This window comes from Pogoniulus pusillus, chromosome 14 (genome assembly GCF_015220805.1).
Source record: "Pogoniulus pusillus isolate bPogPus1 chromosome 14, bPogPus1.pri, whole genome shotgun sequence".
Classification (NCBI taxonomy): Eukaryota; Metazoa; Chordata; class Aves; order Piciformes; family Lybiidae; genus Pogoniulus; species Pogoniulus pusillus.
In genome coordinates, this window is record NC_087277.1 from 25,635,187 (window position 1) to 25,652,324 (window position 17,138).

Sequence of the window (17,138 nt, forward strand, 5' to 3'; positions counted from 1 at the left end):
GGCTGGATGAGGCTGTGGCCAGCCTGATCTAGGGTAGGGTGTCCCTGCACATGGCAGGGAGAGTGGAGCTAGATGATGCTTGTGGTCCCTTCCAACCCTGACTGCTTCTGTGAAATATTAAATCCCCAAAATAAGCAATGAGGTGACTGCAAAATAGGTTAGCTTTGCAGACATGGGTTTTGCAGATAGTTAGCTACCAAGGTAAAAGCCATCTGGTCTCCTGAAGCTGCCTACAAATGAGAGGTACTGGTTAATTGACTAGGGTTGGGTCATGGGTTGGACTGGCTCATCTTGGAGGTCTCTTCCAACCTGGTTGATTCTATGGTTCCATGACTGGAATGGGCTGCCTGGGGAGGTGATGGAGTCACCATCCCTAGAGGTGTTTAAGAGGAGGCTGAATGAGGCACTTAGTGCCATGGGTTAGTTAATTAAAAGGGTTAGGTGATAGGTTGGCCTTGATGATCTCAGAGGTCTTTTCCAACCTGTTTAATTCTGTGATTCTGTGATTCTGTGATTCTGTGATTCTGTATCAGCCTCTATCAGCTGCTGCATATGGGCACTTGGAACCCCTAAGACGAGGCAGTCCAGCCAGAGTTTAATTTCTTTTAGCCATCACAAGGTTGCTGTTAAAATGCTGTTTACATCCTGGGTCTGCCTGTTATCCAGTGTGCCACTAATGAGCCCCCTGGCCTGTTGCCAGCCTAACGCTGGAACATTAGGAAGTTCCTGTGGCGGGTGCTTGCAGCCTGCCTTGGTGAAAAGCAGTGGGAGAGCAGGAATGCCTCTCTGTGTTTTCCTACAGTTCACTTGAAAGGAGAATATTAGCAAATGGATGCAGAATCCACCTTTATAAGCAGATAAATCATGTGATGCTAAAAAGGGATAGATAAGTCAGTAAAACTTGGATGTGTTTGACAGAAATTAAAGAGTGACTTTTTCTTTAGTGGATGTTTACAGAGAAAAAAACCCAAGAAGCTATGTCTGCAGTGGCCTAATGAAAAGAAATAGGATGCAGAGGAAAAATGTTAACATTTCTTCTAAATCCAGTAAAGCAGAGCCTTTAGAACAGACAGAACTAAAATTAAAGGAGAGGACAAGCTCATCCACTTTGTTCCAGTAAATACTTGTTTTGTTTTGCTTGGTTTGGTTTTCCTTTCTCTTTTGGGTTAGTTCCTTGCTGTTAGGAGTAGCATTAGGTGACTTGCAAGGACAAAGAAATACAGCAATGTGGGTTTGGGCAATGAAGGAATATTGACACCCATATGAGCAATGTCAGTGAAGCAGAGAGAGATTTCCTTCTGCTTTGTTATGAGACAGTCCTCGGGAAGTAGGTGTTGTTCATGCCCTGCTATTGCTGTCATGCAGATAGCTTTACAAGGAAAAGGCAAAGCTGATATTAAAGGCATGTGTAGGGAAGCTGAAGGAATGGGCAGAGTTCATGTCCTCTTAAGACATGGAGGACCACATAGCATGGAAGAGAGTTCATCAGTCATTTGTTCCACACATGCCCTTGGTGCCAAAACATTTCTTCTTAATCCCAGAGGGAGGAGGAGTCTCAGCACTGTATTGTAGTCCTCTCAAAGCAGGTGTTGCTGCTAGTTCTGAGATGCTGAAAACCAGAGTCTAGCTCGCTACCAGCCATTTTTGCACTCCTCTGACATTTCTGTCTTACTATAGCTTTGGGTGCTCAAAACTCAAATGCCCAAAGTAAAACACAACGGTGGTGTTATATGGTAAGAGGGAAGAAAGAAACCAAGACTGTGAAATATGTTTTTCAACTGATTTCCCCAACATGTAAATTACTTTCACGAGGCTCATTCCATTGTTTTCTTGTTTTCAACCAAAGTGTCCCCATTGCCTTACATGGGGTTCTCCCTGGTTTTTAATACCACAAAGACAAAGTGAACCAAATGAGCTTCAGCAGTAACTCAGAGAGAGAACTATTCCCTGCCATTTACCATGCTTACCATCTCCATTATTTACCATGCTTATTTCTGCTCTCTCTCTATACAGAGCATATAAAGCAGAGTCAAATGCTTCATCTTTCCATCCCTATGGTGCAACCCAACTGGAATATCAGGAACAGGACTGAAAAAAACTGCAAGAGGAAGAAGTTCAGTCTGGGAGCACAAAATATGCCTGATAACTCTTTTTCATTTTCCAAGTTTACCTTGCAGCCGCAGTGACTTTGAGGACCTGATTTAAGGACTGTTCAGCTCAGCTTCAAAGTCTTTTTCACATACATCATCTGTCAGCCTGCAGCATTCTACATGCCCACACCTCCTCACAAGCAAACTCTCTGGAAGGTCCTACCTTGCTCAAACAGAGCTCGTTTTCCTCTGCTGCTAGTAAATGAATCCGATTGCAAGCAAATGAGAAGACTTCAAAGATCCTGCAGGGCCTTTCTTTGCTTTCAGACTGGTGTTTGCACACAGCTCTGTTCATTTCTCAGAAATGCCTTTCTGAAAGCAAGCTGCTCACATGTTACACTCAGCCAACACGGTGACTGATGCTGCTACAAAAGGCTGCGGGCTGTATCCATCCTACTAGGCAGGGTCATTCATTGTGGGAGCACCACAGCCAGCCACAACTCCAGTTTGTCATAAGGGGCCCTTGTTCCCTTTGTTCTGAAAAAGCACACTTTCTCCTGATAAGAAATAACCCCTGGGAATGTGAATAAGCCAATCATGGTGTTTGCTAGTGCAGCTGGCAGCTTAGGGTGGCAGCAAAATTCTGTATGTGAGACAGATGTGGAGTAATTCATCTTCACTAGCAATTAGTCTGCATAAGAACATGGCAGATGACACATAAAGGAAGGTTACCATAGCCCAGGCAGTTAGACAGAAAGCACAACGGTCTTTCAAAGGCTGGCTTGAGCATCATACAATCATAGAGTGGTTTGGATTGGAAGGGACCTCCAAAAGCCATCGAGTCCAACCCCCCTGCAGTCAGCAGGGACATCCTCGACTAGATCAGGCTACCCAGAGCCCTGTCAAGCCACGACTTTAATAACTCCAGAGATGGAGTCTCAACTACCTCCCTGGGCTACCCAGAGCCCTGTCGAGCCACGACTTTAATATCTCCAGAGATGGAGTCTCAACTACCTCCCTGGGCTACCCAGAGCCCTGTCAAGCCACGACTTTAATATCTCCAGAGATGGAGTCTCAACTACCTCCCTGGGCAACCTGCCCATGTTCCAATATCCACATGGTACAGAGCTTGTTCCTAACCTTCAATCTCAATCTACTCCTTGCTAGTTTGAATCCAGTGACTCTCTCAACTTGTTTGTAGGAGATGCTGCTGCTGCCTATGTGGCTTTGTTTGAGAGAGGTCATCTGCTGTACAAACAGCCCTCTCCCTGCAGTTGCTCTGCCCTGCCCTGGGACACACGCTATCCTGCTGTCTCTCCATCACAGCCATTGCTTTTGGTTGGGGTTGGTTGGTTGCAGAGCTGTCTGGCAGGGTATTTTTAGCTGATCTGTAACAGCCTCCACCCTCCCTGGAATTTACTGAAGGAATGTCCAAGCATTGAGATGGACACAGAGAGCTGCTGTCCAGCTTCAGTGCAGAAAATGTCAAGTGAATCTTCTGCCTAATCTAAATGCATCGGTGATGTAGAACATCCTTCACCTGTTTTTTTTTTTCCTCTGATTTTCTCTTTTTTTACAGGTTTAGGGATCTGAACTGAAATGAAGGACCTGAGCCAGCATGAGAAAGGGGAAGGAACCCAGGGCAGGGCAGGCAGAAGGCAATTAATGAGCCTGGCTCAGACAGTGCATGTCATAGAAAGTTCCCCTGCCTCTATCAGGCTTCTCTCTGAATAAACAGTCTGTGCCTCACAGAACGTTACAGTGGCAGTCTTAAGCACATTTTCCCATGTTAGCTCTTATTTTTTCAGTGCCAAATGTTTAGAATGGTCATCATAACATCATCCCAATTTTCATTTGATTTAGTGATGTTCAGAACAATGTTCTCCAGGGATGTCTCACAAGGGAATGTACTGAGCACCTGGCTGTGTTTGAAGGAAAGCATTTGCAGCACAATCAGTGACACATGAAATGGTGAGGTTTTTAACTCTTGGTTCTGCAAAGTCACCTTGTTGTTCAGACAACCTTGTCCTGGTTCTTCAGGCCACTTGTGCTTTCAAGGGCTTTGCTCAGATGTGAAGGCATCAATTCATGGTGTGTGGGGAGCACAGCCCACCTGACTGCTGTTTTTTAGCTGTCTTCCTGCCTTACCAGGCAGTTTTACATGCACTTGATCAGCCAGAGTAAGAGGAGGTGGCAAACCATCCACTTTCCAAAGTGCTCATATTATGAAATAAGCTTTATATTATAAAATAAGCATTCCAGGACATTACTCCACATATATGGCTGCTTCTTCTGCTTTTGGGTTATTTTATTTGGTAGCCACAGAACCACTCCTTTCTGGAATCAATTACTTCCTGATGGAGGAATCATTAGTATCTTTTTGAAGTGAGGAGAAAATGACCATCTATGGGCCCCTCTCCAGCAAATGTCTTAAGCATTCCAAAACCCAAGGCACATAACAGCCTTGCTGTAGGGCTGGTGACTACTTCCAAGTGTGCAGTCTTGGAAGATTTACCGAGCTGGATCCTCTTGGTGTGCCCAAGGGCTTCCTGAGATGTGGCTCCCTAACTCTCAGCTGCATACTGCAGCCATCAGCTTCTCCTTAACAGCCTCAGAGCATCCACAGTATTCTGCCAGACATAGAGCAAACATTATTGTCATCCTATACTCAGCACCTGTACTCAGAGAGGCCACACCTTGAGTCCTGTGTTCAGTTTTGGAGCCTTCGCTACAAGAAGGACATTGTGGTGTGGGAATGGGTCCAGAGAAGAGCAATGAAGCTGGTGATGGGTCTGGAAAACAGATCTGGTGAGGAGCAGCTGAGGGACATGGGGTTGTTTAGTCTGGAGAAGATGAAGCTGAGGGGAGACCTCATTGCTGTTTGCAACTACTGGAAAGCAATTTGGAGTGAGGTGGATGTGGGCCACTTCTCCCTCATACTGAGTGATATGACAAGAGGAAATGACTACAAGTTATACCAGGGTAGGTTTGGCTTGGTTATGAGAAGAAAATTCTTCTCTGAAAGGGTTCTCAAGCGCTGGAACAGGCTGCCCAGACAGGTAGTTGAATTCCTGTCCCTGGAGGTGTTTTAAAGAGGCAGAGATGTGGTGCCAAGGTACATGGTTTTAGCACCAGCCTTGGTAGAGTTAGAGAATGGTTGGACTGGATGATCTGAAAGGACTTTTCCAACCCAAACGATTCTATGATGAGCTCTGCTTTTTCATCAGAACATAAAGCTGAAGACTATCCCCAAATAGGTTAAGAGAATTCATGCAGAAGGTGGCTAAGATTCTTTCTCCTACACTCCAGACCAGGTTTGCCCTGCTAGTTTTAGCCAGTATTAGCACAGTCCAAAACTCAGTCTGTTTATTTCTTTCTCAATCGTCACACCCAGTTGCAAAGATTCAGCGTCTTGGAGTTAGTGGATGATTTTGATGAGGGTGCATTTTGCAGAGAGGAATGCAGCTCCCCCTCCTGCAGCGTGCTCTGCTAGCAGAAAAAAACCACCAACACTTTTCTTTTCTTTTTTGCCAGTGAAGAAAGAAGGAATAACAATGAGTTTATGAAATTAGGGCACAGAACTGTTGATGGAGTCATTTTTTTCTGATGATAATCCCACTTTGAAAAACCTCTGCCAATCTTTCCAGTGGCCTGATGAAAAGGTGAATTTTGCTGACTTGAATAATTTGAAACTAAATTATGGTTCTGGTGTGTACATGGGTCCTCTGGCTGGCAGAAGAAACTGTTTGTATAATTCTGGGCTTCTTCATAGCTCACCCTCTTCATAGCCAGAAATGGTGCCAGGGAAGCTGCTGGCTCTGTGAAAATGCTTTCCCATTTCTTTGCTTTATTGTTTTCTCCCAGAGCTTGTTGGGTTTTTAATTAGCACACTAACTGTTTTTGCTGTCTGTAGACAAAAAATGTATTGTTCAGGCTATTATGAGTCCAGGTACCATGAAAATGTATTCAGGGAAAGACATTTGGAACTAGAGTTGGTCTTTGACTATGTGCAGTGAAAGTGTTTGTGCTTAGTCCAATTAGTTACAGCCATGTCACTTCACATAAGTGAGTGCAATTGTGTCAGTGCACAGGGTAGAGGCTGCCTCTCAGGATGCACAGAAATACTCTGAACTGCACACAGCAGGCAGCTGCAGCATCTAGAATATTCTGAACTACTGTGTCCAGCTCAGTTCTGTGAATATCTTGCTCTTTAAAGGCAGAACAGCAAACAAAGCTTTCCAGCCAGATTATGGGCTTAGGTAAGTGTGGTTTTTAATAAGGCATCTCTTTGGAGCTGATCTAATCAATACTGGGAGAGCTCAGGAGTCCTCACATTGTAGGCAGAAATACTCTGAACAGCACACAGCAGGCAGCTGCAGCATCTAGAATATTCTGAACTACTGTGTCCAGCTCAGTTCCATGAACATCTTGCCCTTTAAAAGCAGAACAGCAAGCAAAGCTTTCCAGTCAGGCTTAGGTAAATGTGATTTTTAATAGGGCATCTCTTCAAAGCTGTTCTAATCACTGCTGGGAGAGCTCAGGAGTCCTTGCATTGTAGGCAGACCACACACTGCTTTGAGTTCTACCTGTGCATTTATCTGCCTGTGTGTGCACTGTATGGGTGAAGCTGCAGTAGGTAAAGCTGCTTTGAGATTTCCCAAACTTAGGTGAATTAGGAACCTTTGGAAAAAAATCCTTTCCTGTCAAGTACTGGCAAAGGATGCTCAGGAAGGTAGTGGAGTCACTATCCCTGGAGGCATCCAAGAAATGTGTGGATGTGGCCCTTTGGGACATGGTTTAGTGACCATGGTGGTCTTAAGTTGCAGGTCAGACTTCATGATCTTAGAGAGCTTTTCCAGGCAAAACAATCGTGTGGTTCCTTCAGTCTGAAGGAAATAGAAAAGGCTTCTCTCAGCTGAGAGGCAAGGCGTGGAGCCCTGGCATGACAGTTTCCTGCAGAATTTCAAATCACACCCAGAGTCTTGACTCTTCTATTCATGGTTTCCCAAAGCCCAGTCCCACACTAAGCCTCATTCTAGTCAACCATTAAATTCCTCTAAGCTGGTGAGGGCTCCATTACCAGGGGAGAGCTTCCTTGTGTGGAAGTAATATCCATAATGGAAAGCCAGAGAGGAGTCCACCAGAAATGGCCAGCTCTCCCAAAGAACCAAGTACCCTCTGCATGCTGAGCATGATTTCATGCTTTTGTCTTGCCTAAATAAGAAGAAAAATATGTGTTTACCAAAAGACTCCCAAAGTCTACCAACAGAAGTGTCTCCAGTGTAAACAATCTTCCCTGTTAAAACAAATACAACAAAGGATCATAGAACCATAGAACTGTTGAGGTTGGAGGAGACCTTTTAGATCCTCAAGTCCAAGCTCGCCTGGAGCTCACAATCCACCACTGGCTGCTGAGCCACTACCACTAAATCCCATCCCTCAGCATCACGTCCATGCATCTCTTAAATCTGGTGACACCACCACCTCTCTGGGCAGCCTGTTCCAGTGCCTGAGAACCCTTGCTGTGAAGACATCTCCTAATATCCAACCTGAACCTCCCCTGGAACAACTTGAGGACATTTCCTCTTGTCCTGTCACTTGCTGCATGTGAAAAGAGACCAGTGGCCACCTCACTCCAACCTCTTCTCAGGGAGTTGTAGAGAGCAATGAAGCCTCCCTTCAGCCTCTTCTGTTGAACACTCAGCTCTTCTTCACAGGTTTTGTGTTCAAGGCCTTTCACCAGCTCAGTTGCTCTTCTCTTGGCACACTTTAGCTCCTCAGGGTCTTTATAGTAGTGAGGGGCTCAAAACTGAACCTATTATTCGAGATGTGGCCTCACCAGTGCCAAGTACAGGGGAACAGTCATAATCCTTATGTTGCTAATTGTCCATTGACATTTACCCAGTGCTATGGCAATCTGACAAGTTTAGGATCAGTCCTAGCTGCATATATGAAATGAGTCCTGATACCAGTATGTCCATAAGGTGAAAAAATGATCCTCATCATATAAAGCTGAGAACTGATTAACCTTGAAGACTTAATGAAGTAGAGGATCTAGTCTAGGAAAATCCCTCCCTGAGCAACCTGGTGTAGTGGAAGGTGTCCCTGTGCATGCCTGGGGGTTTGGATCTTTAAAGTCCCTTCCCACCCAACCCGTTCAAGGATTCTATGATTCCTAACTGTGCTTTTCTGGCCAATGACATCAGTCTTAGAGAGATCTTTTTGTTCATTCTAAGCAGTTCACAAAGCTGCAGTTGCTCGTAGGTTACATCTATGTGTGGGGTTATATTTGGGGGTTGGTCTCTTCTGCCAGGCCACCAGCAAGAGAACAAGGGGACACAGTCTCAAGTTGTGCCAGGGGAAGTCTAGGCTGGATGTTAGGAGGAAGTTGTTGGCAGAGAGAGTGATTGGCATTGGAATGGGCTGCCCAGGGAGGTGGTGGAGTCACTGTCTCTGGAGGTGCTCAAGCAAAGCCTGGCTGAGGCACTTAGTGCCATGGTCTGGTTGATTGGTCAGGGCTGGGTGCTAGGTTGGACTGGCTGATCTTGGAGGTCTCTTCCAACCTGCTTGATTATGTGGTTCAATGATTCTATATTTGCCTTGCACCCATTTTGAATGCCTTCAGGTTTAGAGCATTAGGAAAAGATTTGACAGCATCAAGGGTTTAATCTGCAAAGGGATTACAGTTCTCTTAACAGCATGCAAACATCAGTAATTTCAATGGTAGCTGCACCTTCAAGACTCACCCTGAAATGCTGGCTGGAAATAACACCCCAGCAGGATAATTAAAAGCCTGGTAGAAATACAAAAGCTTCATCAAACATTTTTTTCCCAGGGTAAGTGACCAGAGAATTTGGAACTGAAAATAACAGCCAGCAGTTTGCCTGAGATGACCAGTGCACCAGTTTGACAAAGAAGCTCATCTACAACTCAGACATCATTCTAGTTGGTGTGTTTTGTTCTGTGTTTCCCAGCCCATCTGTTGTTTCCTTCATTTCTGTAATCCTACTTGACCTGGGATAGAAAACTTGGCTGTGTTTGCCTTGTGGTGTCAGGACTGCCAACTCCCATTTCTGTTTTTCCCATGCTAACAAGTGGGGGGAAAATAACAAAAACGTTATCAGGTTTAGATCTTTTTTCCTCTCTGGTCTATTTCTGGTCAGGCTAAATGAATGTTTCATCACTGGATTGCAATTGTAAAAGAGTATGTCTCTGCCAAAGCTAACTCTCTGTCCTAGGCTTATGGGGGCACCAGCAGGTGAGCACAGCAAAACTGATCATCTCTTTTTCTTATCTTGTAAAAATTGATGATGGAGGTGAAGCTAGGAAAGAAATAAACCCAGAACATCTAACACCCCACGAGGACAAATCTACAGTGTCAGAAGGAAGCACCTTAGAGCCTCTATGTAATGTCCCATAAATTACCCCATGACAATGTTTGCCCAAGGGGCAAAGTAAGCCATGGGAATGGTTTTCCTAACTGTCCTGGATTAAGTTAGAGCAAATTTTGATCGGTGCTGCATCTTCCCAGCTCAGTCTCTGCCCAGAGGCAGCACTTTCTGCAGCTCAGGTCAGGTTTGCACAGCCAGGGACTGGGGAGAGCTCCTGCCAAGGGCTGGGCATCAGACCAAGGGCACTGCCACATGTCTGCCACCTTGGGCTGCAGAGGAAAAGGTCACAGCTGTGGGGAGGAGCAGACAGCTCAGGTGACCCTAAACTGACCAACAAGGGATTCTAGCCTATGGATATCATGTTTGGTGTAAAGCTGAAGGGTCACCAGGGCCAAGCCTCTTCTTCAACAGCCAGCATCTGAAATAGGCTCTCTCTGTTGTCTCTTTGATCCCAGTCCATGAGTTTCTGAATCCAGTTCCAGAATTCAGCTCCTGAATCTGGTTTCCATCTGCTGCTGTGTCCAGTCTAGGACTTCTGCCACAGCATCAGTGCTATCACCATCACTGCTATCAGAGGGGTTAGATTAGATAGTGATTTTGCATATATTTGCATATATTTAATTTTATTGCTATTATTTTCACTCAAGCAGTTTTCTTTTTCCTTCCTGCCCCACCAGTCTCCCTCCCTTATTCCCTTTCTCTTCCCTTTGGGAAGGCAGGTGGGTTCATAGAGAGCATTTGTCACTCATTTAGTGGCCAGCCTAGCCCTGACCCTTGACACTAATCCACGGAGGTTTTTAGGTTGACACATTCTCAGCTGATCTAAGAAGTTCCCACAGAGGCTCAGAGCTTATCCAGTAACCTTTGAATCTCCATCACTGACAGCAAGGCACTTCAGATTTGGTTCTACACCATTGCTCTGTCTCAGTCTCAGGTAGTGTGCATGTTTAAGTGTGTACATGAGTTGAGTGCCTGAGTACAGCATGCAAAATACTTCAAACAAAATGGGCTTGGGGATGTTGGTTGGTGACAAACTCCCCCTGAGCAAGCAGTGGTCGCTGGCAGCCCTAAAAGGCAGCTGTGTGCTAGGCTGCATCCAAAGCAGTGCGAGCACAGAACAGGAAGCTCTGCTCTGCTGAGACCTCACCTACAGCACTGTTAGGGTGCCCCCAGAACGAGGGACATGGAACTGCTGGAGTAAGTCCAGAGGAGTCCATGAAGATGACCAAAGGGCTGCAGCTGAGTGAAATTTAGATAATCTTTAAGGTCCCTTCCAACCCAAACCATTTTATAAGTCTGTGATTATTTATGGGGAAAAGAAAACCAGTTTGGAAGTGATGCCACAGGCAGCAGCTGGCTGCAAAACACAAGGCTTAAGCAGGCTTTTGTACAGTTTTTCTACAGAAAAAAAACCCCACACTTTTCTTACAACTGAAGATTTTCAGCCTGGCTTGCATAAAATAGTTTCTTTCCTCGTTTCTCCAAACATTTAAAGGGGTAAAAATAAAAAAAGAATGTTTCTTTGCTGTGTAACTTAGTTTCTTGACCTCCTTACAAATCAACTCACATCCTTTGTGGAAGCAAAGAAGGGGTAGAAACTTCCCTTAAATGGGTTTTTTGTTTGTCTGCAGAATAGGACTTAGTGTACACAAAAAGCAGATTAATCACTTGTACAACACTGAAATCAAGGGGGTCTCTAAGCTAAGACTTGGATTTAAAAGAGGAAGAAAGGTTCTGTTTCTTTTCACATCATCAGATTTAAAAGTCTAAGAGCAACACTGCACCACAAGCTCCATCGCAGCAGTAGGACTAGAGCCTGTTCCTTGAATGAGCAACATCCAGCTCTGGGGTGCACACAGAGATGACACAGCAAGAAGGCAGCCCCAGCTGCTGCTGGTGCCCCATGTGGAGCAGACAGCACGTTTGTTGGTGCTGCTGGATCAGTGCTGGTGGTAAAAAACACAAGCAGTCACCAAGCAGAGCCTCAGGCCTGCAAACCTGTTGTTGCAACAAAGCACCAGGAGTGAACCTCTGCAGCAGCTGCTGCTCTCTGGGAGAGCCCAGACCCTGACTATGCAGAATCACACAGACACATAGAATCATGGAATGTCAGGGGCTGGAAGGGACCTCCAAAGCTCATCCAGTCCAATGCCCCTGCCACAGCAGCATCACCTAGACCAGATCACACAGGGATGTGTGCAGCCAGGTTTTGAATATCTCCAGAGAGGAAGACCCCACAACCCCCTTAGGCAGCCTGTTCCAGTGTTCTGTCACCCTCACAGTGGAAAAAAAATCCTCCTCATGTGTAAATGAAACTTCTTATGCCTCAGCTTCCACCATTGCCCCTTGTGCTGTCATTGGGCATCACCCAGCAGAGCCTGGCTCCAATATCCTGGCACTCACCCTGCACATATTTATAAACCTTGATGAAATCACCTCTCAACCTCCTCTTCTTCAAGCAGCAGAGCCCCAGCTCCCTCAGTCTCTTAAGAGAGATGTTCCATTCCTTTAATCATGTTTGTGGCTGTGCACTGGACTCTCTCAAGCAGCTCTGTGTCCCTCTTGAACTGGGGAGGCCCAAAACTGGACACAGTACTCCATATGTGGCCTCAGCAGTCTCACCAGAGGGGCAGGAGAACCTCTCTTGACCTATTAGTCACACCCTTTTTAACACCAGGTGCTAAGAACAAAGTAGAAAGCCACATCAGTCTTCAGGTGGCTCTGCAGGATCACTCATTCACAGTAATCTCTCCCAAAATAGGGGGAACATTGCAAATGATCCTTCTCTGCCAGTCAACCCGAATTTACAAGGGGGTTTATAAAGGTTTCATCTGGCTCAGCAAGCTCTTCACACAGCCTTCATCAGTGCAAACAGGGCTACAAAGATGCTGAGGGGATTGGAGCATCTCTCTGGTGAGTAAGGACTAAAAGAACTGAGTCTTTTTAGACTGGGAAAGAGAAGTCTGAGGAGGGGAATCTCCTAAGTTATTATGAACACTTAAAGGGTGGGTGTCAGGAGGATGAGACTGGTCTTTTTTTCAGTGGTAGCCAGTAATGGGACAAGGCATAATGGGCACAAACTTGAACATAAGAAGTTCCATCTAAACATGAGGAGGAACTTCTTCAATTTAAAGGTGATGGAAGCCTGAAACAGGCTGCCCAGAGAGGTGGTGGAGTCTCCATCTCTGGAGACATTCAAAACCCACCTGTGTGGTTCCTGTGTGACCTTCTTTAGGTGAACCTGCCTCGGCAGGGCAGTTGGTCTCAATGATTTCCAGACTTCAGAGGTCCCTTCCAACCCCTACCATTCTGTGATGCTGTGATCATTTTTTCCATTCATTTTTACTATAGTATTACAAAACAGTCTTAAGGAAAACCAGTGAACCCAGGTCTTTCAGCATAGCACTGGGTGGAGTGATTCACACCTGCAGGAAGCAAACAGAAAGCCCATGGAGAAGTGTCAGTTCACCTGCTCTGGGCTTTAAGCCCAGTTTGCTCAGTTTAGAAGTGTTTCCTAAAGCTCAAGGAGTTGGGAAGGCAGCACAATGGGAACCAGGCAGATCTTATTACCACAGAGTGGTGATTTCAAGGGCCAGCCTGAGCTTTTAAAACCAAGGTTCTGCAGAAAGGATAGTCACAGAATCATTTCAGTTGTAAAAGCCCTTTAAGACCACTGAGCCCAAACATTTTCTAACTCAACCATCACATCGTTGTTCAGCATGAGAGTGGTGAGAGCCTGCAATGGGTTACCCAGGGAGGTGGTTGAGGCCCCATCCCTGGAGGTGTTTAAGGCCAGACTGGATGAGGCTGTGGCCAGCCTGATCTAGGGTAGGGTGACCCTGGGCATGGCAGGGGTGTTGGAACTAGGTGATCCTTGTGGTCCCTTCCAACCCTGCCTGATTCCATGATTCTATGGTTTAGCACCAGCCATGGCAGAGTTAGAGAATGGTTGGACTGGATGATCTTCAAGGTCTTTTCCAACTGAAATGATTCTATGATTCTATGATCCTTTACCTACAGCCTCCATGTAATGGGAACTGTGTGTTTGGATAGCAAAGAGCTATGTCCCTCAGCACTGCATCTCTGCCTCTTCTCAACACCTCCAGAAGTTCAGCTCGTTAAGGAGACCATAGGGAAAAGTTTTGTCTGTGTCAGTCAGCTTCTAAAGAAGTACAGGCTTATCAAGCCCAAGAATACCCAAATTTCACATTGGTCCACTCCCTTCCCTTGAACAATCCCTAAAGTGAGCACAACATCTTAACCCTGCAGTCAGCAAGAATAGATTTGGCAAACTGAGTTCACCAGAACTGAGTAGATCTTTTACAGGATACTTACCTCTAATTCCAGGGAAAATGATGACTGGGCAAGACTCTTTACAGATGGTTTATCACAAATATGCTTTTGACCCTTTTCCTTTCAACTTCAATGAAAGTGAAGAGCAAGCTTGACTGAGGCGTTTCCAGCTCTCACAATTTCATCACAAGTCTCACTACTTGTGGTTTTCCTTAAAGCCTCCAGGTTCTGGCTGGTAGAAAGAGAAAACTTTTCTATTTGGTGAGAATCTCCCCTTGCACTGAAGCTAAAGCTTCTCTATTTTCCATTCGCATACAAGTATGAAGCATGTGAGAAAATACAGTCTCAGAAGCTAAAATTCCCAAGTCAGACAAGAATAACCCATCTTTCTTTTTCTTCTTTGTGACTTTTACACTACTTAAAAGCCATGGGGATTGTATTCTTGTGTTCTTAAAGTCTGCAGTTAGCTGCACTGCAAACATAGCAGGAAAAAAAAAAACAAACATCAGCATCTTTTATCAGTTTTCAGCAAAACCTCTCCAATTGCAGAATGTAGGACTGGAATTTGCAGGGCTGGCTCCACGATTTGGACAATTAGTAAAACCAAAAGGAAATGGTGCAGATGACTGAAATCAGTGGTGAAATCACTTCAGTGTCCAGGGAAACATGATGTTTAAGTGACACTGGAGTTGATGGTAATCTGTGATGCACAGATTGAGACTGTACTCGAGTAAAGCAGTGTGCCCAGGTGGCCAAGACAGCCAATGGCATCCTGGCCTGGATCGGGAGCAGTGTGGCCAGCAGGACAAGGGAGGTTATTCTGCCCTTGTACTCAGCACTGCTCAGGCCACACCTGGAGTGCTGTGTCCAGTTCTGGGCTACTCAATTCAAGAGAGATGTTGAGGTGCTGGAAGGTGTCCAGAGAAGGGCAACAAAGCTGGTGAGGGGCTTGGAGCATAAAGGCTATGAGAGGCTGAGGGAGCTGGGGGTGTGCAGCCTGGAGAAGAGGAGGCTCGAGGCAGGGCTCATTGCTGTCTACAACTACCTGAAGGGAGGCTGTAGCCAGGTGGGGTTGGTCTCTTCTGCCAGGCAACCAGCAACAGAACAAGGGGACACAGTCTCAAGTTGTGCCAGGGGAGGTCTAGGCTGGATGTTAGGAAGAAGTGATTTCCCATTGGAATGGGCTGCCCACGGAGGTGGTGAAGTCACTGTCCCTGGAGGTGTTCAAGCAAAGCCTGGCTGAGGCACTTAGTGCCATGGTCTGGTTGACTGGCTAGGGCTGGGTGCTAGGTTGGCCTGGATGATCTTGGAGGTCTCTTCCAACCTGGCTGATTCTGTAGTTCTATGACAGTTTGAAACTACCAAAGCTAAATGTTGCTCTCTGTTCTGTCAAAGATACTTCACCTGGCAGTAAACTTTCCATGGTCAGTGAATCATCTGGGAATGTCATATGTAATGATTCACAGATTCACAGAAAAACGGGTTGGAAGGGACCACAAGGATCATCTAGTTCCAAAACCCTGCCATGGGCAGGGACACCCTACCCTAGAGCAGCCTGGCCACAGCCTCACCCAGCCTGGCCTTAAACACCTCCAGGCGTGGGGCCTACCTACCTCTCCTACCCTCCAACAGCTCCACACCTGCTGCTAGCTTGGTGTCATCTGCAAACTTACTGATGCTGGACTCAATGCCCTCATTTGGATCACCAAAAGAGATGTTGAACAGGCCTGGGCCCAGCACTGATCCCTGGGGCACAGCACTGGTGCCAGCTGCCAGCTGGATGTGGCACCGCTCACCACCGCTCCCTGGGCCCAGCCCTCCAGCCAGTTCCTGACCTAATGTATCAGAGTAATTAATAGCACAGACAGGCTTAATGATCTCCTCATTTCCTCACTGCAGTCTGGTGAGGGATTCGCTCAGTGCTAATAGAGACACTGCAACAGAACATTAACTGCCAAAAGGCTTTTCTGACCAGCTCCTGCCAGGTGTTTTCAGGTCAGCAGAGGTAACAGTGCTTAAGGCATTGAAGTGTCTTTGGCTTTTTGATGATCATAGAATCATAGAATCAAGCAGGTTGGAAGAGACTTCCCAGATCATCCAGTCCAACCTAGTACCCATCTCTAGCCAGTCAACCAGACCATGGCACTAAGTGCCTCATGCAGCCTTTTCTTGAGCACTTCCAGGGACGGTGACTCCACCACCTGCCTGGGCAGCCCATTCCAATGCCAATCACTCTCTCTGCCAACAACTTCCTCCTAACATCCAGCCTAGACCTCCCCTGGCACAACTTGAGACTGTGTCCCCTTGTTCTGTTGCTGGTTGCCTGGCAGAAGAGACCAACCCCCCCACAAAAAGCCTGGCTGAGGCACTTAGTGCCATGGTCTAGTTGATTGGACAAGGCTGGGTGCTAGGTTGGACTGGATGAGCTTGGAGGTCTCTTCCAACCTGGCTGATTCTATGAAGTTGTGCACTGTGAGAGGACCTTACAAATTCCAACAAGTGTGAGAATGAAAGTGATGCTCTGCAAGCTTACAACATTAAAATTTGGTCACAGGCAATGAGTGGATTCCAGTTTCTTCCCTCTCTTGCAATAACAAGCACTTGTGATACCAGAGTTCAGAGCCCCTCTGTGCAAGGAAAACATTCCTAAGCCAAGGGTGTATAATGAACTGCAGTCCTAGTTCGTGACACAGGTGAAAAAATCCAACTGTAAAACAGGGGAGGCAAATAACAGGGTATTTAAAACTCATTCTGAAGAGAGGGGCATCATCAATGAGGCTTTTGATAGTGTTCTGGTTCACTGGAGGGCACATATGCTTGGATTATCTCCTGTCCTGGCTCCCATTAGGATAGGGTTAACCTTTCACAAGAGTTTTGGAGGGGTCACACCCAGGATAGACAGTGGAACAAGCCAGTTAGATATATATACATATACTCATTCCTGCTATGTAAGGAGGGGACTTCTGTGCAGAGATGGTGGTTTGGGTGAGAGCATCATGTTCTATATCACTTGCTTTGCATAGAATCACAAAACTGTTCTGGTGGGAAAAGACCAAAGCCAACCTAAGACCAGCATGGCCATTAAGCCATGTCTTCTCTCTTTGTCTTTTTCTATTAAAGTCTCCTAATCTTGAGTCGTGGAGTTTTGTATCCTTCCCATCCCAGCAGGTGGAAGAGTGCCACGGTGTGCAAGCAGCCCTGCTGGCTAGGTCTAAGCCAGGATATTTCTTCTTGTGACTGTACTTTATCATGTTTGAACCAGCTATGGGTCCAAACAGCACCTAAAAGCCAAATGCCAAATGTTAGATTCTCACTTATGGGTCGAATCTTCACTCCAGAGTTTTTGGCCAAGCACTACAAAAAA